The 27,808-nt window shown below is 35.0% G+C and overlaps 1 pseudogene; it reads right to left on the bottom strand.

Annotated features, from left to right (window-relative positions):
• Positions 1-19,503, bottom strand: part of LOC126765158 (uncharacterized) — a 44,146-nt pseudogene extending 24,643 nt beyond the window's left edge.
• Between the last annotated feature and the right edge of the window lie 8,305 nt (positions 19,504-27,808).

Raw genomic sequence — 27,808 nt, 5'->3', positions numbered from 1 at the left:
TGCTACGTTTATATCGATGGCATTATAATAATGGGAAAAACTAAAGAGGAACACTAACGAAATATTGAAGATGTGTTCATGCTTTTGTACAAATCAAATTTAAAAGTCAATCTGGAAAAATCCTAATTTTTTAGAACCGAAGTAAATTTTCTAGGTCATATCGTTACCGGCGAAGGTATTTTGCCAGATCTTGACAAAATATCCGCTATTAAAAAAATTCCCGCACCTGCTAACCTTAAGGAATTAAAAGGTTTCCTGGGTTTAGCATCGTATTATAGGAGATTTATAAAAGACTTTGCAAAAATTGTCAAGCCACTTACCAATTTAACTAGAGGTGAAAATGCTCAAATAAAAGCAAGTCAATCCAAACGGATACAAATTTCACTAACAGAGGAAGGCTTGAAATCATTTAATGACATAAAATGTTGCTTACATCTTCTGAAATTCTGGTATCCCCAGACTTCAACAAACCCTTTATTCTGACAACAGATGCTTCCAATACTGCAATCGGAGCAGTCCTTTCACAAGGGATAATTTGTCAAGACAGACTCATAACTTACATCCCTAGATCACTCAATAAAACCGAAGAGAATTACTCGACAATAGAGAAAGAAATGATCGCCATAGTATGGTCCCTCGACAAATTAAGGACTTACCTGTATGGAGCTAAAGAAATCAAAATTCTTACTGATCACCAGCCTCTGACGTTTGCACTAAGCAACAGTAATAACAATGCCAAGTTAAAAAGGTGGAAAACAAGGATAGAAGAATATAATTATAAACTAATTTACAAACCAGGAAAAACAAACGTAGTCGCCGATGCGTTATCACGGCTGCCAATAGAAGTTAATACGCTAACATCCACAGATGAAAATACACAACATAGCGCAGATAAGGATAGCTCAAAGCTCATTCCTCACTGTGAAGCTCCAATTAACGTATTTAAAAATCAAGTTATATTTACAGAAGGAAAGGAGGAAATTACACACGAAGAACCTCATCCAAGCTTCCACAGACACCTCAGTAAATGTGAAGTTTACGATAAAGAAAACCTAAGTAAAATCTTGAGAAGCGTTCTATACCCAAACATAATCAATGGAATTAAAATCCAAGAGAAATACATTTCATTACTACAGCAAATATATCAAGAAAATTTCTCACAATTTCGTATCAGGATAACGGCACGATTCCGATTACTTTGGCGGAGGGGTAAAAAAACCGAATTTCCGTATAAATGGGGTATGTACGGATAGGAGAGCTTCTCCAGAGGAGGAATATCCAAATATAATGTAAAAATTGCTAATATTTTTTAAAATATTCACGATTAAAAGTTCAAAAATTTGCACTAAGAAAACATGTTATTTCTCTATGTTTCACAAAATTTTTTCACATTTTTTACTTTGTATGTTTAAATACACACTCTAAGCTTTGAAATAAGCTTACATTTCACTTTTATTTTGCTATGTTTTACCTAAATTTATTAATTTAAAAATCACTTAGCACACTCATCGTTGAAAAGGTTAGATTGTTTACAATTATGAGGAAAACGAGCCTTGCCACATCTTAAACAGTAAATATGTAGGATTTTTAACAATTTTTCTTTTTTTGTTTTATCGCGTGATTCTTTTTTCTTTATTAACTATAAAAAAAATACTTTCTACATATGTATATGTGTAATACGTAATTTATGTGACTGAAGTACTTTCGCGAAGTACTCCTTTCTGCGTTGGCGGCCTTCGGCCGCGCTTTAAAAAAATAACCCTGGTCGAGCGAATATCCGGGGTGACTGAAGTACTTTCGCGTAGTACTCCTTTCTGCGTTGGCGGCCTTCGTCCGTGCTCTAAAAAAATAACTCTGGACGAGCGAATACCCGGGGTGACTGAAGTACTTTCGCGTAGTACTCCTTTCTGCGTTAAAAATAAAAAAATATATATTGACTTTTTGTTATAAAGTGGTGAAAGTGGTTATATTCTTTGGTTATTATGCACTCATATTCAAACAAAATTTAAGTTTTCGTTATAAAATTGATAAATTTTGATTTTTATTTCTGTCAGCGATTTCCATTTATTTTTTATGATACATTGGTTTGTATATTAGGTGACGATATATATACATATATATATTATATTTAAAATATGAGTTTGAGTGCATAATAACCAAAAAATATAACTATGTACTTTATATCCAAAACTCATATTTTAAATATAATAATATATATATCGTCCCCTAAAATACAAACCAATGTATCATAAAAAATAAATGGAAATCGCTGACAGATATAATAACCAAAAACTATAACTACTTTACATCCAAAACTCAAATTTGTTTGCCCACGGCTTCAAAGCAGCCTCCAGAACACTTTCCCGATATATGCCACATTTACTTTGACGCCAGGCTCCATGAAAACAATTGAAGAGCGCCCATCTGCGGTGACAGTGGCCCAAGCCATTATTATTTTTTAATCAGGAGGACTTTCTCTTTCCAACGGTACCTTCAAATCGCGGCGCCAAAGAAATCGGAATTGTGCCAGGATAACACAGAAAGTAGTTTTCGATATCGCAGACGAAGATGTCAAATTTAAAATAATAGACCAAGAACACAAAAGAGCCCATCGCAATGGTAAAGGAAATAAAGATCAGATATTGGAAAAATACTATTTTTCACAAATGACTAAACTTATTAAAAAATATACTAAATCATGTGAAATTTGCGGATGTAATAAGTACGACCGGCATCCACAAAAACCCAAGTTACAGGCAACACCCATACCTTCGTATCCAACAGAAATACTGCATATCGACATTATAGAAATGTCCGGCGAAAAATATATTTCGTGCGTTGACAAATTCACTAAATTTGTAAAATTTTTCAGGATAAAAAATAAATCAGTACCGCATATCAGGGATAAATTGATAAAGCTTCTACACTATTTCACTGTTCCAAAGACTTTGGTCATCGACAATGAAGGCAGCTTTGTAAGCCCAATAACTCTGAACTATTTAGAGGGGTTAGGAATTGAAATCTATCTAGCACCACCTCAGAAAAGCGAAGTCAATGGTGCGATAGAACGTGTGCATTCCACTATTATTGAAATAATCGGATGTCTCCAAGTGGAATATCCTGATTGCTCTATTAAAGAAATTGTCAATATTGCCGTTGATAGATATAATAACACGATACATTCAGTTACGAAAAAAAACCAGCTGATATTTTCTTTGGAAGAACACAGAGAATCAACTACCAAGACTTAACAAACTTTAGGGAAATAGTTAATTCTGACCTTCGAAATGAAATAGCCAGAAACCCAAAAAATACACTAAATTATCACAATAAAAATAGGTCAAAAGTAAGGAATTACGAACCTGATGATACTATATTTAAAAAGAGCAAACAAATTAAAAGGAAAACGAAACCCATTTTTAAAAAAGAAACTGTCGCTAAAGACAATACCGTCACAATAACTACTAAAGATAACAGAAAGATTCATAAATCACATTTAAAAAACTAACTGACATTTACTCTTTAGACTCTTACCTTACTGGACAACTGCAACAGTGGACACCTACGAATATGACACCCCGCTCGTGACGATCAAACAAGGACTAGGAAAGATTACAAAAGGGACATATAAAATTATCCACACTATCGACTTGGACGACTACGAAAAAATTACCGACGCCGTCAGACTTACTATATACCACGAAATTATTAAAACAAATATTTTATTTCCTCAATTAAAACGTCAACTTTCCGAGATAGATAGCTTATTAAGCCAACTACGTTCAAAAAATGCAACTATTCAAAAGAGATCAATCAATTGGATAGGATCTGCTTGGAAATGGTTAGCAGAAATCCCGATGCCACTGACTGGGACCAAATACTTTTCACAACACATGAACTGATTAAAAGCAGTAACGTACAGTACACCACAAACCAATACCTTATCAAGACGAATAATAAATTATTAGTTATAACAAGACAAATAATAAAATATTAGAAAGTTATTACATGATTGTGGATGAAATAAGTAAGAATAATAAGGAATTATTCGCACAAACATTATATAATAGGTTAGGTATCGTAAAAGACGAAATTGCAAAAATTATAATGGCAACCCAATTAGCAAAACAAGGAATCGTTCATTCTCAAATTCTAAATAAAGAAGATATCGCAAATATTCTCTCTCAAACTGAGACATTACCTTTTAAAAATGAACTTCAAGCACTCAAATATGCAGAACCTTCTATGATTATTAAAGACTCACATCTTTTATATGTAATTTCACCTCCAAAAACCGAAGATACCCTTTACAATAATATTATCATACGTTCGACTGTAAAACACCTTAAACGAGTATACTTAGAATTCACCAATCTTTTCATATCCCAAAACGACAAATAGATGATACTACTATATGCAAGAGAAACCAACTTAAAAAACTAAACAAAACCCATTGCATTTCACAGATCCTTAGCGGAGAAAAAGCGCTGTGCGATTACCAATATGTAAACCAAGCTATAATTGAATTAAATAGTGAAGGAACAATATTTCTTTCAAATTTTATTGGATATATTACTTATAATAATACATCTTTTAAACTAAATGGTACTTTTCTCATAAACTTCTTTAACGAAACTATAACTTTGAATAAAGTTAGTTACACAAACTGGCAAACAAGTTTCTATCAAATCTTACCCGCAATACTTCAGAATAACCTAACGGAAAATGAAATTAAATTAGACTTAAACTATTTACATAAACAACATTTAAATAATGTAAATGAACTAGAACGAATAACATCAAAAAACATTATTTCAATTAGCTCAAGCTTCTTAGCAATTCTTGTTGCAGTAACACTATCATAAGTTTTATATATCATACTCAAACCAAAAACCAGAAATTCATTTCTTATCAAACCAATAATAGACTACCCGCAGCTTTCAGTAGCCAATAATTCTTAATCAGCGAGACGCTGATGCTTAAGAAGGGGGGAGTTATCACAGCTAAATGTACAACAACAAAGTCGTCGTAGCTAGCTGATATTACTCAATTCAGCAATATTCTGTAAATATACAATAACACTGCTCAATTTCCAAAATTTGCAACAACAGCACATTTCGTCGACACTAAACCAGAACGGATGCCGTGCCGCCGCAATGTAAGCCGTTTCTCGACCAAACTGAGGTTTGCTGTTTGGCTATAATTATTGCTTACGTTAGTTTATAGAAATAAGTACTAATAAGTAAGAATTCGAACATATGTAAGTTTATAGTATATAAGAAAAATTCTGTATAAAAGAAACGTGTTTAATAAAGAAATCCGAGTTCGACTTCACCATTCAAAGCAGCGTGTTGTAAATCATCAGGTGGCAACCATTAACTTATGTGTATATTTATGGTTCTTTTATTTTGTTATGTGCAAATCAGAGCTCGTTTTAGAGATCACTACACTTTCGAATGTCAAGAATCGATTCTTAATCGACAGTTATTTGTCACTCAGCACATTTTCTTTTTTTCCATAGTGCCTTTTACTCGAAGGACCAATGTTTACCTACTTCGATTTAGCCACCACTCACCTTGGAACTCGACACTGGTTATTTCACCGACAATATTCAATTACAAAAAAATACACAATTTGGGTTTTTTTTTTTCTTTTTATTCACTGCACTGCCACTTCAAAATAGATACGCAATAATACGTGCGGAATGTAGGTGGAAAAAATGACGCTACGTGAGACGTTCGCTTGGTTCAAGATCGACGTAAGAAAAAGGGGAGATCGTCCTCTGGAGCGGTAGCTTTTGATGGTTGGGTAGTGTAGAGTTGTGGTGTGATGTCTGCATGTGTGGTATATATTCGTGTGTAGTAGTGTGTGGCGTCTTCTTTTGGAATGTCTGCATGTGTGGTGTTTTCAGATGTGGATCGTGTTGGTTTGGTGTGTTGTCGTGTGGTCGTTCAGTGCCGTGTTGAGAAGGGAGAGCTAACTCATCTAGCCACATTCATTGGTTTCTTGTTTATGTTCTTTGTTACTAAAAATTAAAAAAATAAACATATAAGATTTAAAAAAATTTACTCACATTTCCATAAATTTGTCTATTACGATTGGAATTTTTCATTCGAATGACATTTCGAAAGACCGGATACATTTATATTCTCGTTCATGCCAGATAACGATAGAAGCGATCACGTAAGTATGTCATAATACGAAATACAGACTTTTACGTGACGAGTGATACGTTCACGGATATAACGATTCAACCGCAGGTTTTGTTAGAAATCACGACTTACATTGGAATGCCTGAACGTTTTGTATCCGATCGAGGAACAGCTTTCAATTAAAAAGATTTTCTAAAATTTTGTCATGAAAATAACGTTAAACATGTTCTAAACGCAGTTCGTACACCATGCCCTAATGGGCACGCTGAACTTGCTAACCGGATTCTACCAAGGACGAAAAACGTTGAGCCAAATGCAACGACGCATCGACACCGAATAAGACTTATAGAGTTTGGTTTTTGTTCGTCGAGAGAGGACTTTACTTCTCAATTGCCTAATCAGTCCGAAGTAGCTCCTGTTGGCAAAAGTTATCCTGCGTTGGATTTCCAGGCTGACATTGTTGGTTGTGTTTACACTGGTTCCAAGAGAGACGAAATTATCTACGGCTTCAGATGAGGATGGAGTCATGTGTAGAAGTTCACGCAAGTGAGAAAAGTTTTCTGATCGCCATTCACTTGGGAGTGGCCAGAAACGATTCTTTTACTTATGGCTCAAGCAGCTCACAACTTCCGGTCTTAGACCAAGTATCCTAAGAACATCGGTTTGAAGGCGAGCTAAAGTGAGAAGGGGAAACATCCCCACCGCAGGGTTGTGCGCAGGGTTTGGGACCGGCCACGTAAAAAACGCACCCAATGAAAAAAAACAACAAGCCTCGGAAGTGGGGAATATTATCTCTGATAATTATGGCACTTGGGAGTGGCCAGAAACGATTCTTTTACACATGGCTCAAGCAGCTCACTACTTCCGGTCTTTGACCAAGTATCCTCTGGGTAGCCTAAAAACATCCGTTCGAAGGCGAGCTAATGTGAGAAGGCGAAACATTCCCTACATAGGGTTGTGCGCTGGGCTTGGGACCCGCCACGTAAAAAACAATACCAATGAAAAAGTTTAAACAGGAGATGAGAGACCCCCCTTTTGATGACGACCATGGCAAACGGAATAAGGACTACGATTTGAGGGCATGCACCTGGAATGTCCGGACCCTTAATTGGGAAGGTGCCGCTGCCCAGCTGGTTGATGCGATGAACGGGACAAGGACAGAGACGAGTAGGTCCTTGTGACATTTACTACAGTGGCCATATAAAGGAGCGCAAGTTTGGTGTTGGATTCGTGGTGGGAGAGAGACTCCGTCGCCGAGTACTGTCATTCACTCCGGTGAATGAACGTCTAGCCACAATCCGCATCAAAGCGAAGTTCTTCAACATATCGCTGAGTTGCGCCCACGCCCCGACGGAAGATAAGGACGATGTGACCAAAGATGCCTTCTATGGGCGCTTGGAGCTCGCTTATGAGAGCTGCCCCAACCACGATGTCAAAATCGTACTTGGCGACTTTAACGCCAGGGTGGGCAAAGAAGGCATATTTGGCACTACGGTCGGTAAATTCAGCATCCACGACGAAACATCCCCAAATGGACTGAGACTGATTGAATTCGCCGGGGCTCGAAATATGGTTATCTGTAGTACTAGATTCCAGCATAAGAAGATTCATCAAGCTACCTCTGTCTCCGGATCGAAAAACTACCAACCAGATCGATCATGTTGTGATAGATGGAAGACACGTCTCCAGTGTTTTAGATGTGCGTGCGCTCCGAGGTCCTAACATCGACTCGGACCACTATCTTTTTGCAGCTAAGATTCGCACTCGCCTCTGTGCAGCAAAAAGCGCACGCCAACAAACACAAGGAAGGTTCGACGTCGAGAAGCTGCAATCACAACAGACAGCCGAATGCGAACGATTTTCTACTCGGCTTGCACTCCTGCTCTCTGAGAGCACTCATCAACAACTCGGTATAAGGGAACTGTGGGACGGCATTTCAAATTCCTTACGTACAACTGCAACCGAAACCATTTGCTTTCGAAAAATGCAAAAGAACAGCTGGTACGACGAGGAGTGCAGTGTCGCAGCGGAAGGAAAACAGACTGCCTACCTCGCAACGTTACGATCGACCACTACACGTGCGGGATGGGATAGATACCGAGAGTTGAAGAGGGAAGCGAGACGCATTTGCAGACAGAAGAAGAAAGAGGCCGAAATGCGTGAGTACGAAGAGCTTGATAAGCTGGCCGACAGGGGTAATGCTCGAAAATTCTACGAAAAAATGCAGCGGCTTACAGAAGGTTTCAAGACCGGAGCATACTCTTGTAGAACCCCCAAAGGTGATCTAGTCACTGATGCCCAGAGCATAGTTAAATTATGGACGGAACACTTCTCCAGCCTGCTGAATGGCAGTGAACGCACAACACCAGGAGAAGAAGAACCCGATTCCCCAATCGATGACGATGGAGCAGACGTTCCATTACTCGACCATGAAGAAGTTCGAATAGCAATTGCCCGCCTCAAGAACAACAAAGCGGCAGGGGCCGACGGACTACCGGCCGAGCTATTCAAACACGGCGGCGAAGAACTGATAAGGAGCATGCATCAGCTTCTTTGTAAAATATGGTCGGACGAAAGCATGCCCAACGATTGGAATTTAAGTGTGCTCTGGCCAATCCATAAAAAAGGAGACCCCACAATCTGCGCCAACTACCGTGGGACAAGCCTCCTCAACATCGCATGTAAGGTTCTATCGAGCGTATTGTGTGAAAGATTAAAGCCCACCGTCAACAAACTGATTGGACCTTATCAGTGTGGCTTCAGACCTAGAAAATGGAGCCGTTCGATACCAAACGAGGTTTCAGACAAGGCGACTCCCTATCGTGCGACTTCTTCAACCTGCTTCTGGAGAAAATAGTTCGAGCTGCAGAACTAAACAGAGAAGGTACCATCTTCTATAAGAGTGCACAGCTGCTGGCGTATGCCGACGATATTGATATCATCGGCCTCAACACCCGCGCCGTTAGTTCTGCTTTCTCCAGGCTTGACAAGGAAGCACAGAAAATGGGTCTGGTAGTGAACGAGGGCAAAACGAAATATCTCCTGTCATCAAACAAACAGTCGTCGCACTCACGACTTGGCTCTTACGTCATTGTTGACAGTCATAACTTTGAAGTTGTAGATAATTTCGTCTATTTAGGAACCAGCATTAACACCACCAATAATGTCAGCCTGGAAATCCAACGCAGGATTGCTCTTGCCAACAGGTGCTACTTCGGACTGAGTAGGCAATTGAAAAGTAAAGTCCTCTCTCGACGAACAAAAGCTAAACTCTATAAGTCGCTCATAGTTCCCGTCCTGCTATATTTGGCAGAGGCTTGGGCGATGACAGGAACCGATGAGTCGACGTTACGAGTTTTCGAGACAAAAATTCTGCGAAAGATTTATGGTCCTTTGCGCATTGGCCACGAAGAATATCGCATCCGATGGAACGATGAGCTGTACGAGATATATGACGACATTGACATAGTTCAGCGAATTAAAAGACAGCGGCTACGCTGGCTAGGTCATGTTGTCCGGATGGATGAAAACACTCCAACTCTGAAAGTATTCGACGCAGTACCCGCCGGGGGAAGCAGAGGAAGAGGAAGACCTCCACTCCGTTGAAAGGACCAAGTGGAGAAGGACCTGGCTTCGCTTGGAATATCCAATTGGCGCCACGTAGCGAAAAGAAGAAACGAATTAAGAAGAAGAAGAATTATGGCACTCCCCTCCGATATGAATAGTACCTTCATCACAGAATTGTAAAGGCTAACATAAGTAGTAAATAAATCCAAGTAACGCGTTAAATAAACCAATGCAAACAGAATTTGAGATTTTCCAGATATTCTTTCGCAGGAGCGAGTTTTCCAAATCTTTAGTAATAGTATAATTATCGCCACTACGTGTGACAAATCACCGGCTAAGCGAAATATATTCATTTCTCTTAAATGTAATAACGTGACAGTTAATTTGTAACGCAATCCTTATTCCATCAAGCAATTGTCTACTTTATGCTGTCGAAAATAAGGTTTTTCAACACTAATTCTAACTAAATATTTGAAGACAACATTGAAGAATTAATACAAATGACGTGGCTGACACTCGGTGTATACTACCAGAGAACGTACATTTATAGAGAAGGTTCATGGTGTGCCGATTGTCAAAATGTTCCTCTTTTTGGAGGGGTTGAGTTTTCTATTAGCGGCTTTCACCACAAAAATATTATTAGCGGATTTAACTAATATTTAACATGAGGGGGTCGAAAATAGCAGAATTGAGCATTTTCAATATGAAATGAGAAAGGTAATGCTAATTTCAATGTTTAGAAATATTCAATATTTACGGATTCGCATATTTACAATGCGCAAACGACTATTTACTGTATGAATGTATATAATTAATAGATATTCTCAATATATTTTATATCAAAGCATATAAGTACATATATGTGACCTGGTCTACGGAAAGGGGGCTTAGGTGTCAAAAAAGGAGAACAATTAATGAGATAACGAGAAACTGAAGATTATTTTTAACAGTTTTTCCCAGAAAACTAGTTTTCGCACGTTAGCTCCCTTTTCGTAGACCAGGTCACATATATGTATATGTGCAATTTAACTTATATTTTGATGAATTTTATAAAATCTATTGAAATATACATATAATAATGTCATGTATTATTGCCTAAATATTTAATTTATATACATAGGTTTGGTAAGCTATATCTTTATATAATTATTTGCTTTGGGCATTAGAAGTTTGGATAACATCTCAAAAGACAAAGCCGTCTCATAGGTGTAGATTCACATAAGTATGCATGTAATTATGTGTACATGTAAAAAGATTTAAAAACACCATACGCATAATGTTTGTAAATTTTTCTACACACAATTTTTTATGTAAATATATACACATATATACACCCATTGTTTCATACATAAACTCCGTTGTCACGGACAACCAACGGCCGAACTTCACGTTTATCAAAATGCTTTGTGAAAATCCGAGCTGTGCCGAAAAAAAAACGAATGGCCGGCGATTGTCACCGCTTCCCTTGGCCACTAAAACAGCTTCGCCTACAAACCAGCGTAAATATCTACATATGTTTGTATGTTTATGCGTGAGCTTGACTACATATCGACGCAGCTGCGCAAAAATATGTATTCCAGAATTACAAAATATTTTTCACATTCCTTGACAAATACAGTCAATACTGGTTATGTGCCACATTCAAAGATACAGACATTTGTAATTAGTTAAAAATAAAAATATGATATGGTACATAAGCGACATCGGATATTTAACCCCGGTCGAGACCAACGGTCTGATACACTTAGTCGAGACCAATGGTGCTTGGCTAGGCCAAGCGGTGTTTACATACATTTGTATGGAAATACGTGTTCTTTTTACGCTCATATATGTACAATATAGATACATTTTTGAAATTTCTTACCTCTCGATATGGTTGAAATCAAATTGACTGCCTGTTCACGATTGGCGTGGCAATAGCGTTCACAAAAAATGTAACATTTTGAGAAAATTTACATTTTTTCCTAACCTTTTAAAACGCTCTAGCGGCTAAAGTATTTGACCTAGGTGGGTCAAATAAATTGCACCGGTTAGGAGCTTTCAGGAAATGTATAATTCGCCGCCAAGGCCCCATTTTCATAAAACAAACCGTGAGATGCAGCAAGATATAATATAGGCTGTTAAGAGTGATGAGGGAGGGATTTGATTTTCATTTAAGCGGAGTACTACTTAGCCGGGATTGACTGTACACATGAATCAGAGGAATATTGAATATTTTCTTTGAAACATTTCTTCAACTGAAAATCGACAAATATACCATGTTGTCAATTTTATTCTAATATATTTTAATACTTATTTTTACGGGGTTGTCACTTGTTCCTTCTCATACATTTCAGAAAAATATTCAATATATGATTTTTAGCTTCCGAAATCGTCGCGAAAAGACGCTTATAGGCAAGGCATGCTCGGGGAGATGTAATGGCGTCTGCTTTTATGAATGAATCGAATATGCTTTTTGAAAGTACTTTTGCGTTCATGAATGAAAATTTTGTTGTTGGGTAAGTTACTTTAAATTTTGACGTCGGAAATTTGGCTGCCATATTGGTTTCTGATGGTTTTTCAAACGATTTTTGTTTTTTGAACAATATTTGCAATTTTTGCGGGTGACATATCCACATGCATGTAAGTATGTATGTTGTGTATGCATTGTTCGTGTGAGATGTCATACGCACTTCTTTACATGTGTACTCATATTGTAAGTATGTATGATGATTTTTGAGACTATTGTTGTTTTTCCAGAAGAATGTTTGTATTTTTTGATTTACATGCGTACGCATATATTATTTGTGTGAGAATGTCATACGCACATACATACATACATAAGCGTGTACGTAAATATATAAAAGCGCGCGCTTTTTATATTACTGATAAATGATAATATCTTGATTTGAAATTGATTTGTACTTGCATGCGTATCTGCAGGATAGATGCGTATGAAAGTTTGAAATGATAAGAGGTGTGATTAACATATATTATCATTGTAATATATTATGTTTTTAGGACATTACGATAATGTTTCATATATAGCATATATACATGCATACAAAATTATATAATATTATCAAAGATAAGAAATATTTAAAAAGTAGCTTTTATTTGGACATTAACTACAAATATTACCATGAAAATAGCATAATTTAATAATAATGTTATCAATTTTGCATGAATTCACAGAAATTCGCAAAATTATATTCATATCAATTGATATGATAGCATGTAAATCAGGAATAATGGGATGCCCAACTTATTCCAGTGTGAGAGCGCCTCAAAATAAGCGTTTTTTATAACATTTTCCATTGTGGCCACATCGAACAAAATGAGAATTTTTGGGCATTTAAATTAAAACGCCCAACGTTTATTACGATTGCAAATTATTATATATTGGACTCTTAATATATGGCGAAACCACTTAAATCCTTTTTTATGATTTTATGATATATTAAAACAACTGACTTTCGATCTTTCAATACTTAATAAGGTGAATTAAGCCTGTTAGTTGTCAATTAATGAATGTTTTTAATCATTTGTAATAGAAAATGATTTCTATTATGCATCAAATTACAAAACGTTTCATGAAATATGTTTAAATTTCGCATTTTCTTTGATTTTCATTGTTTTAAATTTTTATTAACGATCTTGAACGGCGGCAACAAATTTCTCCGTTCACATATATTTATCGTATAATTTCAATCTGGCCGTTCCAGTCATTCCAATTGCAAAACGTCAAAACCTACCCAATCCAGTCAACTGTCAAAGTTCGGTAGGTGAGCGGCTCTCACATTTCCAGTGACAGGAGAGTCGGGCATCCCATTATTCCTGATGTAAATGTATAAAAATATAAGCCAAAAGGCCAACATGCGTATGTAAAAGCAATGTATATTTCAGAGCATAATTTTCATTGAATGCTCAGCCAGAGATAAAGAGATGTCCAACTCCTCTCTCACTGGAATTGAGAAAACAATTGCTAAACGTCAAAACCTCCTGAACTTTGACAGTTGATCGAGTTCAGGAGGTTTTGACGTTTAGCAACTGGAAACGAGCGATGGCCAGATTGAAATCATACCAAAAACATATGTAAACGGAGGGATTTGTTGCATCGTTCACGACCACTTATACAAATGCAAAACAACGAAAATTAAATGAAGTTGTGAAATTTAAATGCATTTAACGAAACATTTTGTAATGTCAAGCATCATAGTATTATTTTTAATAGAAAATTATTAAAAACATTCATTGATTGAAAGCTAAAAAGCTGAAATTTATTGGGTATTGAAATGTCAAAAGTCAGTTGTTTTAACATACCATAAAAAGATTAAAGTAGTTTCTCTATATTTTAATTAATCACTACATAGTAATTTTTATTCGTACTAAATGTTGGGTATTTTAATTTAAATGCCCAAAAAGTATTATTTTGTCCAATCTGGCCGAAATGGAAAATGTTATAAAAAACGCTAATTTTGAAGCGCTCTCACACTGGAATAAGTTAAACATCCCTTTATTCCTGGCTCAGCTCTGTTCACTTATTTCTCCTGCCGAGCCAAAACTGGTGAAATCCACTAATAGAAAATTCATGGCTCTTGACAGTTTACACCAGAGATAAAGAGATGTTTAACTCCTCTCTCACTGGAAGTGAGAGAGCAATTGCTAAACGTCAAAACCTACTGAACTCGATTAGCTGTCAAAGTTCAGTAGGTTTTGACGTTTAGCAATTGGAAAAGAGGGACGACCAGATTAAAATCCCGCCAAATTATTATTCGAATTGAGACATTTTTGACTTTTTTGTCTCCATTTGTAACGGCCATTATTTCGAAGAATACCGAATGCGAAACAGCACGCAGATTGAAAGCTGTAAGTATATTTTAATTTTTATTAAGTAAATTTGCATTTATTTAATACTTTTTTATTTTATTTTACAGACAAAATGCCGAAAACAACCAGCAATTGGAAGAAATGTGTTGCTGGCTGCAGCGAGGGAGGCAGTTTTCCGAACAGTGGAACGGATCTCGAACGGTGAGTAAAAAACGTTAAATAGTGCAAAAAGTGTTTGTGAATTTGTTAAAAATTTCTATGAAATTAGTGTTTCGATTGTGCAATGAAAATAGTAATTTCGGATTGGATTGAATTTCCGTGTGTTTTTAAGTGTTATGTGCTGAACAAGTAGAGCGCGACAGAATGCAAGCGACATCTGTTAAATATTAAAATACACACGTTCTTATGGACACAGTTATGTAATCGTGCAGCTGCCTCAATAACTGTGTCTTTAAGAACGTGTGTATTTTAATATTTGACAAATGTCGCTTGCAGTCTGTCGCGCTCTACGTGTTCAGAGCTTAAGTGTCAATTTGTTGCCATTGCCGTTAATTAACTAAATAAATTGTTTTAAAGTAACGATTTATCTTTGAATATTTATGATATTTATAAAAAAAATCGTACTTTAAAATATTCATTAAATATGCACTTTTTGCACTATTATTATTATTATTATACATATTTTATGATTTTATATAAAATTTCGTATTTTATTTTGTTTATTTTAATAGGCGTAAATGTTGGCTCAAACGTTTAGGTGTTTTTGAAGATCAAAATGAAAAAACACCTAAACACATTTTTGCGTGTGAGCGGCATTTTTCTGAAGAAATGCGTAAAGCTAAAAAATTGTGTCCGAGAGCCGTTCCGGATATAAATTTAATTATTGAGCCAATGTTTAACGCCCCAAATTCTTTTTTTGATAAACCTATTGAAATGGGCGTTGAAGATTTTTTTCCCCAAATGGAAGGATCTGTCTCAAATGCAAACGGTGCATCAAGGCAGCTGCTTTCGCTTTTAGAAAGGGAAGACCGAGATAATATTTTAGAGCCTCTGCCACTTCTTGAGGAGGAACTACTAAATAATAATGAAAAAGCCGCTCAAACAGGTAGGGGTCTGACAGCAAGTACAGATAGAACAAAAAAATTGAGGGAAGAGAATACGATTTCAAAAATAAAATTAGATGAAAAAGAACAGGAAAATAGGAGCTTAAAAGCTCAGTTAGTCCAAATGGCTACTGAATTAGAAAGATGTAGGGAAATGTTAAGAAGTAGTTCATTTAGGGAAAAGTCAGATCCTCTTGAGATAGTTTGCAGCAAAGTTCCTCCTCAGTTAGGTGCTTGTATTAGGAGTAGTTTTCTTAATAGTAATCTCCAAAGTCAAGGTCGGCGATATGATAGTTTTCTTAAAACTTTAGCTTTGGGTGTATTTTTTTTGTCGCCAATCTCAGTTTTCCCTCGGAAATTACGTTACATAATTTTGTCGCAGATTGGCCTCGTTTCCCAGGTTGTACCCAAAGCAGCATAAAGTCTTTACAAATTAGGAGTAAGGGATTTTCTTTCGAACAAAAGTTCATATCAATTTCTTGTGATGAATTGTCACTGAAATGTCATTTGCAGTATGATAGGAAATTTGATAGGGTGATAGGTCTTGAAGATTATGGCGATGAAAATCGCACATCTAGAATAGCCACAACTGCAATGACCATAATGGTGCAAGGTATAGGTGGGGAACCTTGGTCCCACCCGTTAGCTTATTTCTTTATTAGAGGCTCATGTAAAGGGGATGTCCTCAAGAAATATATTCTTGAAGCCATTACCCAACTTCAAAATATAGGGCTAGTTCCTTGCCATTTTGTTTGTGACCAGGGTACCAATTTTCAAAATTTAGCCAATTTGTTAGGTGTTTCAATGTCACGGCCTTTTTTCAACGTTAATGGTAAGGAAATATGTTTTTTTTTACGATAGCCCCCATTTATTAAAATGTAGTCGAAACTGCTTACAAAATATGAAAAATAAAGTTGATTATAAAAATAGTCGCGTATGTTGGTCAGTTATAGTCCATTTTTATAAACAGGACTCTAAGTCGAGTTATCGGTGTGCGCATAAATTAACCGATGCTCATATTTACCCCAATACCTTTCAAAAAATGAAAGTTAAATTCGCGTCTCAAGTGTTAAGTAATACAGTCGCTTCAGGTATGCTTTCTCTTTACAGCTCGGGAGCCTTAAGCTCAAATAGTATGAGCTTTATTAATACCGCGGATTTCATTTCTTTTTTCAATAAATTATTCGATATTATTAATAGTAGTTTCACTGAGGCCATTGTACCCACTAAAAAAGTTTTTATAAGTTCCCCAGAGCAAAATCAGTTTTTAGATGAGGCAGAAAAAGTTTTAAAAACAATTCGGGTCGTAGATGAGTTAGGAAACAACACAACAAATAATTTCAATTTTATTAAGGGGTGGTTAATTAATATTAATAGTTTAAGACGATTGTGGCGATTGCTATCACACTCAGGATTTCCTTACCTAAAGACAAGGCGACTATGTCAGGACAGCTTAGAGCATTTTTTTGGTCAGATTTGAAGTAGGGGAGGTACTAGAGTTACACCTTTCATGTTCTCTAGTTTATTTAGGAAGTCGTGGGGTTTACGTTACGTTAATATCGTAACAAAAGGTAACTGTGAGCTGCCTTTAGAACCCGAAGCCACAGTTATTTTAGAACATAGCCATAATGTTCTTTAATGTGTGCAATGATTCCATTTTAAGTGACCTTTCTTGGCAGGATTTCCAGGGTTTACCACGGCCCGAACACTCCATTGTTACTTCCATTACTTTAGATAGTAGTTTAGGAATTAACTTTTTAAAGGAAAATGCTTTTAATTATTTTTGGGGCTACCTTTATTTGAAAATTTTTAAAATGCACACATGCCTCCTGCCATTACCTTATTTAGGAGATGAAATTCCTTCTGATGAATTCATCTTCATACACCAAAATCAGATCGATAAATGCAACTTAGTGAAGCCGCCTCAAGAATTTGTTGCATTTATTAATAATTTAGAAATAAAATTTGTTGAGGAATTGGACAGAAATTGTCATAAAATAGGATTAGGAGAAATTTTTTTTACTAAATTAAGAGATATTAAGCCCTTCTTATGTTGTGAAGACTGTGACAAAATTTTTAAATAAAGATTTTTCATTACCCAATTTTAAGAATAAAATTTTGTGTGTTTCACATTTGTAGTTTTTATTTTCTTTTTTTAGTGGTTGCAATGAGCCAAATATTTTATACTAAAATAAGATTTTTTAAGCAGATTCGCTTTAAGAGGCTCTAAAGTTAGAACGATAAGGATTAGAAAGTTTTTAATTACAAATTAGAATTTGGGGCTTAAATATTGGCATTTGTATATATATTATTATGTATTATTTTTATAGTTTTAAGTATTATATTAAGATACTGTGTTATGAAGTGATATTTTTTTGTTATTTTTTTATACTATATATGAATTGTTATCGTTTTGATTTTTTTTTTTTTTCATTTTTAATGGGTGATATAGGTCTATTGGGGAACCGAGCACCCAAATATTGGGGTTTTATTTAAAATTCCCAAAAAATAGCTTTTTTTCTGATCTGGCTACAATGGAAAATGTTATAAAAAATGCTAATTTTGAGGCGCTCTCACACTAGAATAAGTTTAACATCCCCTTATTCCTGGTTTACACGCTTGTCCGTAGTTGGACCTTCTCTATATTACACGTTCTCTGAGAGGAAGAAAATCCTACAACTTACTATTCAATATAATAATGCGTTTAGACCTTATAAAATATATTACTTTTGCGAACGGTAACATTTATATCCGTGTTGAGTTGAGGTGAAAAATATTACAATCCGCCCTATTCTCGTGCCCTCACAAAAGTCACCACCATCACTATTGTAATCTTTTCCATATGCTGAGGTGATTTCAAAAACACAAATGCTCTCAATTACCTATCAAATTACTGATGTCTGAAAGCAAACCTCACATTGCAAAATCGGTTGTGTGTTTTGTTATTTTCGATATTTTTAAAGAAATTTGCAATTATTTTAATTAAATATAATAGAGGAAGTATTCTAAAGGCGTTATCTATTATAGATATAATTATTTGTCTATTACAATAAATATGTAACTTACGGTCTTTGTGCATTTTACTTCCTTCTCAGTATGAATAAAAAGACATATGTGACCTGGTCTACGGAAAGGGGGCTTAGGTGTCAAAAAATAAATTTTCACTTTTTAGTTGATTCGGATGGAAGATGAGATGCTTTTTCACGTGATAGAATCCAAAAAGTCATAACTTGTTTTCCATATGCTGAGGTGATTTCAAAAACACAAATGCTCTCAATTACCTATCAAATTACTGATGTCTGAAAGCAAACCTCACATTGCAAAATCGGTTGTGTGTGTTTTGTTAATTTCGATATTTTTAAAGAAATTTGCAATTATTTTAATTACATATAATGGAGGAAGTATTCTAAAGGCGTTATCTATTATAAATATAATCATTTGTTTATTACAATAATATGTAACTTACGGTCTTTGTGCATTTTACTTCCTTCTCAGTATGAATAAAAAGACATATGTGACCTGGTCTACGGAAAGGGGGCTTAGGTGTCAAAAAATAAATTTTCACTTTTTAGTTGATTCGGATGGAAGATGAGATGCTTTTTCACGTGATAGAATCCAAAAAGTCATAACTTGTTTGAAAGTTCCCTAAAAATGTAGAGAAAGAAGAGTAAAAATACGAAAAAATATAATTTTTTTGTAATGAACAAAATACATTGAATTATAAGCTATAAAGACATGATTATACACTAGAATACTTCTGCCTGATATACACATACTTCGTCTTCATCATAATCGCTCTCTTCATTGTTTTCATCATCTTTTTCATGGAAATATTGTCCGTATACGGCACTGAACTCCTCATCAACACTCATGTTTCATTTTATGCGAAATGCGAAGACGTAACAGAACATCCGGAAAGAGAGACGAATGATAACAAGACAACAGCAGCTGCGCGATATTATAGTAAACGTCACTTCTTCAGTGTTACTTTTTTAAATTTTCCACACCTGCAACTTACATGATGAACTATAATAATATTCCGACCAAAAAACAACACTTACTGGACGTCCTTGAAGCCTCTGGAAAGGAGAACAATTAATGAGATAACGAGAAACTGACGAAACGAGTTGTTTATTTTTAACAGCTGTTTCCCAGAAAACTAGTTTTCGCACTTATTTATGTTCAAAAAATTTGGGAAAGATTTTATTCGTAAATATGTATGTATGTATGTAATATTTAACACATGTGCAAATAAATATATTTATGTTTAAATAATAATATGTTGTAATGCTGTTCTTTAACATTTTGAAATCATAAAAATAAACTTAATTATTAAATGTGCACCAAATTTAGTAAATTGCGAAATTACTCTCTTTTCTTGGTTGCCCATTTTTTAATTTTGCCTTGTTTGTTCAGCTGGTTCACAGCATAGGGCTTTTCAACTCATGTGGTGAGTGTTTTGTGCTTTTTTCTTGTGGAATTTGTGTGTGTGGGACGTTCCGGGAGGATTAACCACCTAAGTGGACACCAGACCTACGGGATTAGATAAGTACACTTTGATTTATACTTATATATAATCAATCGCTCATATCTTTTGTGTTTTCCAATTTGCAAAATTGTTTGATTTTTTCCCCTTATAACAAACGTGTAGTTAATTGTATTTTTCCTTTTTCTGCCGTTGTTATTTTGATCGATCAGCTGTTCCCCTCCTTGTGTTTTCGTTTTCTTTTGGTTTGTGCGTTGACAACCATCGAAAACACAAGCAGTTTCTTTTCTTTCAGTTCTGGCATTGCCAACCATTTTGTTTTTAAGTTAAGCATTAAAGCTAGTGACTGAACATACACAGCGACGGGTGGTCCCAGACTATCTCTTTTTTCGGAGGTATGGCCTCTGAAAATAGTATTGGGCGAACACAGGATAATCCTTTCCGAAGGATTTCAAAAATAATGAGAACGCCGCCAAATGGAAAAAATGAGGAGTCCGCCGCTGCTGGACCAAATAAGGAATGTTATACTGCCGATCATGTAAGCAAAAGCGATAAGCCCGAGGAATCGAAAAACAGAGAAACGGCTAGCATTTTTAGCAAACTAGGGGAAAAAATGAAAGAATTGGAGAGCATGATGGCCGGCCAAAGGCATATTAACCAAGCGATGCGCGAACTTTTGAGCAACATTGTGACATTACACGCCAAAGCTGAAAGAGTGGAAATCCTATCGAAAAGAGTGATAATAGGAAAATCATCTCAAGCCCCTATTGGTAGAGATGATAATACCCCAAAAAGAATGAGAGAGGCATCAGGCATCATACCACCCACAAAAAAGCCAGAAAACATAACTGAAAATGCGCATCTATCGTATAGTGGAGCAGCAAAAACAACCCAAAATGATACCAGAACTCTTCAAAACGGAAATGAAGGATGGGTAGAGTAAAAAGAGGAAACAGATGGAAAAGAAAATTAGAACAAAACCGGATGCCATCATTATTACGAAGAAGGAAGGGGCGTCGTATGCAGATATTCTGCGAAAAATTAAAAGTGACAGCGGGCTCGAGAAGCTAGGTTCGAACGTAACCTATGTTCGGAAAACACTCAAAGGAGACCTGCTTTTAGAATTGAAAAATGGAGCAGACACGAAAGCAGAATCTTTCCAAAGCGCCTTGGAGGGAGTGGTTGGAGAAATGGCTATGATACAGCTCAAAACTCACAACGTTACGATTGTATGCAAAGATCTGGACGAAATAACAACTACCGAAGAAATCTGCGCAGCATTGAAAAGGGAGTGTAGAATCCAAAATCTGAAGATAACAAGTGTCAAAAGTCTGCGAAAAACCCGAAGTGGCACACAAATAGCACTTGTATGCATGCACGCTCTAAATGCTAAGGCCGCACTCAAACTGGGAAAAGTAAAGATTGGGTGGTCGATCTGTGGCCTTCGAGAATACTCGCCCATTCCCAGGTGTTATAATTGTTTCCATCTGGGTCACATGGCTCGTAAATGCTGCAGTTTGACAGACAGATCTTCCCTATGCACACGTTGTGGAACCGCAGGACATTTAGCAAAGTCATGTACAAACGCTCCGAGCTGCATGCTCTGCAAAGGGGAGCACTCTGTATTGAGCACGACTTGCTCAAAGTACCTCGAGTCTCTGAAGTATCTAAGTAAATGAGGATACTGCAGTTGAATCTAAACCATTGCGCAGCAGCACAAGATTATCTAGATCAGACAACCACAGAAGAGAACATTGATGTCGCCATACTAAGTGAACAATACTCCCAGCATCCGGAAAGCACATGGATTGCAGACAAATTTGGCAAGGCAGCTATATGGTCCTGTAAAGGGCAACCTTTCAAGGCCCGCCCCAGAGAAGCCCATAATTTTTTCACATGGGCGAATATTCAGAGGATTTATTTTGTAAGCTGCTATGCTCGTCCCAGCGCATCAATCACAGAATTCGAAGACTTCCTCTTAAGGCTGTCTTTAGAAACCAGAGGCAAAACACCTATTATAATAGCGGGTGATTTTAATGCTTGGTCCACTGCATGGGGCAGCAGATGTACAAACCACCGCGGGCTGCTAATTCATGAATATCTGAGTCAAATGCACTTAACAATAATGAACACCGGAGCTCGAAACTCTTACCAAAAAGGCAATAAAGGATCTATAATTGACATTATGCTTGCAAATGATTCGCTGAGCAGGCACATTAAGTGGGCGGTGTCTGACATATACACAAACAGTGATCATATGGCAATTATTGCACAAATTTCGTACTCCCGAGAGCAGGCACCTTCTAGCAGAAATACTTCCCGAAAACGAAGCTGGAAGCAACATGAGTTGGACTCAGACCTGTTTGAGCTAGTCTGGAGAGCATCAAAGACATCAGGTGACGATGCCGCCCACTTGGTATCGGCAGTGCAAAAAGAACTGGTCGCAGCATGCGATGCAACAATGCGTAGAACGTCACATCACATCAAGCGGCGGCCTGTATATTGGTGGAATGCGGAAATTTACACGCTGAGAAAACTTTGTCACTCAACTAGACGGCGTCTGCAGCATAACCGGGGCGAAACGAACGAAAATCGCCTTAAGGGAGAATTTAAACACCACAAGAAGCTCCTGAAGTACGATATGATGTGTAATTATCTTTCTTTCGTTTGAATAATAAAACTCCAGCGAATTTACCGTACTGTGCGGCTTGCCGTCCAGTTTATTAATAATTATTTTATTCTTTATAAAAATCTTATTTGCTAAATTTACCTGAAGCCGTTGTGCTGACTTGACATATTCTTTATAAAAATCTTATTTGCTAAATTTACCTGGAGCCGTTGTGCTGATTTGACATTCCTCAGCATCAACGACCCGGCATATCTTAAATAAACATATCAATAATAACAGTGGCATTTGATTTCATTTTTAAAGGAATTTAATGCTTGCTTATGAATATTTCCTTATTTATGTATTTTGCAATTTAATATGTATGTATGTAGTTGAATCTGAAGATTCAACTTACATTTTAGAGGAATAAAAATATTTAAAAATACTTGTCTTTTTTGGTTTCAAAGTGGTGGAGTCGTTTGACGACGCAACTCCCCCAGCGTTACTGTTTGAACTCTCCTGAGTTCTTGTATTTACAATTTTTATTTTTGTTGTTTTTTTCTTTAATATTATTACTAGGATTGCTACTACTACCATTACAATGATTATCAATGTTATATTAATACCATATGATACATTTTTATGGTATTTTAATTCTGCAATTTCTTTTATGTTTTCTATATTTTTTATTGCAATATCATTGAATGTTAATTTTGGTGTGTAGCTTTGGTTTAATTTTTCGGCAGGGTATATAATTGTATGAATATATTCTGTTTTATTATTTTTGAATTCTTGTTTTAAAATTTCCATTTTACAATTTACAAATTTGATTATATAGTTATTTTTTAATACAATTTTTCTGTCATCGCAGTTTTGTTTTATTACATCATTTTTTGCATTTCTTATTAATATTGTGTCATCGCTTATTTCTTGTATTGATGTTTTGTTATTATATTTAAATTCGCAAGTATTTGAAAATATGCAGCTTTTACTCAATTTTAGATTTTTAAATGCTTTATTTTCTACATAATCAAAATAGTTTTCGCCAATTTTTATAACGAATTTTTCTTTTTCAATAATTTGTAATTTATTTCTATTTGGCATTGGGGTTATTAATTGAATCTTAGTTTGAAAAAATGTTCTTGGTATCTGAATTGCAAATATTATTGTATCGTTTCTGTATACTACTACTCCTACTTTTGATAATTTTAGTTTGTAAAAATCAATCTCGTATTTTTCAATTTCTTCCCTAGTTAACATACTTGGATGTACCATATTGTATTTAGCCGCCGCTATATTATTTTGTATTTCTTGAACTTTACTTTCTATGAATTTTAGTTTATTCATTTCATCATTATACAAAATTTTACTTTCAATTCTATTTTCCTCTTTGTTTATTATATTTAAAGTTTCTATTATTTGTTTCCTATCTGATTCTATAGTTCCTTTTAATAAGTTTAGTGATCTATTTAAATGTTCATTAATTACTATTTGTTTATTTAAATTTACAATGGCATTATGGCCATTTTCTTCAATAATTTTTAAATGGTTCAAAATGTCTTGTCTGTCATCATCATCCATGACTCCAAACATCCATTTATATGCTATTCCTCCTATATTTATCAAGCCTCTTTTATTTCTCTTTTTGATATTCGGTGTGATAGATGTGATTTTTGCTTTTATATTTTTTATTTCATCAAACAAAATTTCTTTATTTTCAATATTTAGTTTTTCAATATTTTCTTTAACCTGATCAACTATGTCTGCTATCTTGTTCGGATTTATAGTATGTATAACTGTACTTATTTCGTTAACTATTTCTATGTCCGCTGTTTGTATAATTGTATACCCCGCATCTTCTATTATTGGTGTAATTTGCAAAAGTGCTGTCACCAATGATATGATTATTGTTAAAAAAATAATTATTATCGTCATCTGTAAAAGTAAAAATGTATAACCGTTTTAGGTTTTGATTTAAAAAAACTTAAATTGGATTTTAGTCGCCTCTTACGACAGGCATCTCTTACCATGGGTATATTCTAGAAAGACCCCTTACCCACTGGGGTAAAAAAAAATCATGTATGTATATATATGTAGAAAAAAAAATTAAATGTTATTATCTCCATTAAATGCCCTTAGACTGAATGAATCGTCATCATTCTCATTTGGATTTTCTATGTTTGCTAATTTCATTGGTCTTTTTATATTTGCCGGATGGACGTTTTGTAAGGGAAATATTCTGAAATATGGTTGATCCTTATGCCGTACTCTTTTGTAGTTTTTAATTGGTCCTGTTTGTCTGTTTTCTATATATTCTTCTCTGTTTTGATTTAATTTGGCTATTGTTTTCTGTTTTACTGTATTTATTCTATCTTGTAATATGGATGGACAAATGTTTTCTTTGGCGTCCCTTGGAGAACATTTGATAGTTGAGTGGTACCTATCGTTATAGTTGCATATAACAATTTGTATCCTCATTTCTGTTGAAAGACTAGAGTCCTCAATTCCTGTTAGTTTTTCCAACAAGGTTGAGTGCAGTCTCTCAATGTCTGCATTTCCTGTATGGCTATTTGGTTTTGTGTGATGGACTTCTACATTTTCGGCATTTAAATATTGTATTAATTGTTCTGCTCTAAACTCATTATCCATAATAATTTTTTTAGGTTTACCGAATTTCGCAAAATGTTCCATAATTATTGTCTTTTTAGCTCTCCAGTTTCTGTCTGTTATTCTGTAAGCTGCTGCGAATTTTGTTAATTTATCAATTACTGTTACAAATGATTGCTTATTGAAATGAAATATATCTACATGAAGTATCTCATTTTTATTGGTTGGAGTTTCAGTTAGGTGAAATTTAGGTTTAATGGGTTTCCTATCGTATTTGATTTGTTGGCATTTTTGGCAATTATTTATTATCAATTGTATTTCTTCTTTGAATTTTGGAAAATATATTTTATCTTTTAATGTATTATAGGTTTCATTTATGCCACTATGCATAGATTCTTTTGTATGGTATAGTGATATTTGCTTATGTAGTTCTTCTTCTTCTTCTATTTCTGAGGCTCTTTTTGTGCATTTTATAAATTTTAAACTTCTATCTTGAGCAAACATTTCAATAAGTAGTTTTTGTATTTTATGGTAATCTGCTTCAGATACTTCTGAAAATATTCCTACAATTCCGTTTCCTTTTATATATTTTTTTAATGTTTCCTTGTTCTCTTCTTTTTCATCCATTGGGTTTATTTCAATTATTTTTCTTCCATGGAGTCTTTGCATTTGCTGTTTGTGTCTATATGTTAATATAATTTGAATTTTATATTTATTAACAATTTCTTCTTTAATTGGAAAGTGTTCAAGCAGTTCTTCATCTGCTGAATGAATTGTTTCCGACAATTCTAAGTGTGATTCATTGTCGTTACCTTCTTTTATTTTTGGTGAGTTTTCAATTCGACTCAAGAAATCAGCTACAACATTATTTTTTCCATTTAAATATTCTATTTCAAAGTTGTATTCTTGCAATTTCAATAACCATCTCTGATGGTGTTGAGAAAATTCTTTTCCTTTATATTTATTAACAAGATATTTGATCGGACAGTGATCGGTTATTATTTTAAATTTATTGCCATAGATATATGGTCGAAAATATGTAATAGAGAAAATTACCGCTAAAAATTCTTTGTCTGTAGTTGAATATTTTTGCTCATATTATTTAGAGTTCTTGAAATATAGCATACTGGTTGGCCTTGCTGTGAAAGCACTGCTCCAATAGCATAGTCACTAGCATCAGTTGTGATACTGAATTCTTTGTCGTACTCTGGGAATTTGAGAGTTGGGTGAGATGAAATGAGTGCTTTTAAATTTTCAAAGCTTTCAATATATTGTGGATCTTTAGAGTTTATTTTATTGCCCTTTTTCAAATATTTTATCATGGGGTAAGCTATTTTAGAATAATCTTTTATGAATTTTCGATAATATCCTGTTGCTCCTAAAAATCCTTTTAACTGTTTCTCAGTTTTTGGTATTGATAGCTTTTGAATTGCTATAATTTTATCTGTATTAGGCTTGATGCCTTCTTTTGTTAAAATGTGTCCTAGGAATGTAGTTTCTCTTTGAAGAAAACTGCATTTATCTGCCTGTATTTTTAATTTATTCTCTTGTAGTTTCAAAAAAAAATTTTTTAATGAGTTTATGTGCTCATCTAATGAAGTTGAAAAAATTAATATGTCATTTAAATATACGACACATATTTTATTTATATATTCCCTCAATATGTCATTCATAAATTTCTGAAAAGTAGCTGGGGCATTTTTCAACCCGGACGGCATTCGGACGTATTCATATAGTCCTGCCGGAGTGACAAAAGCTGTTTTCTGGATGTCCCTTTCTGCCATTAAAATCTGATGGCAACCTTTTGCTAGATCTATGGTGCTAAAGTACTGTACTTTGCCCAATTTATCTAAGATTCCTTCGATATTCGGTAGAGGATACTTATCGTCTACAGTCAATTGGTTTAACCTCCTATAATCAACCACTAGCCTGAATTTTTGTATTCCTGAATTATCTATCTTTTTCTGTATTATTAGAATAGGTGAGCTATATCCACTGTGACTTTTTCTAATTATTCCTTGCTCTTCTAATTCAGAAATTTGTCTTCTTACATCTTCTTCATGTTTTGGAGGTAATCTATAAATTCTTGAATTTATTTGTTGATCCGTAACTGTTTTAATTTCATGAACTACTGCTTTTGCATTTGTGAGCTTGTCCCCTTCTTTATAGATAATTTTATTGAAATGCTTTAATAATTTTTCGATTTCCTTTTTCTCATTTGATTTTAAATGATCAAGGTTGATGTTCTTTACTTCACTTATATCTAATGAATAAACTTGCTCTTGCATATAGAATGGAAGATTCACACCATTTTTCAAAATTATTGTCATTTTTTCGATATCAATGGTTTTAACGTTTTTAAAAAGGAAATCATTTCCTATTAACAAATCATATGGTTTATTAAAATCCATTAATAACCATCTCATTCTGGCGTTTTCCGGGTATTTGAATTCTTTGGGACAAGGGCTTTTTACCT

This window comes from Bactrocera neohumeralis, unplaced genomic scaffold (genome assembly GCF_024586455.1).
Source record: "Bactrocera neohumeralis isolate Rockhampton unplaced genomic scaffold, APGP_CSIRO_Bneo_wtdbg2-racon-allhic-juicebox.fasta_v2 cluster10, whole genome shotgun sequence".
NCBI lineage: Eukaryota > Metazoa > Arthropoda > Insecta > Diptera > Tephritidae > Bactrocera > Bactrocera neohumeralis.
This window is presented reverse-complemented; position numbering and strand designations above follow the sequence as displayed.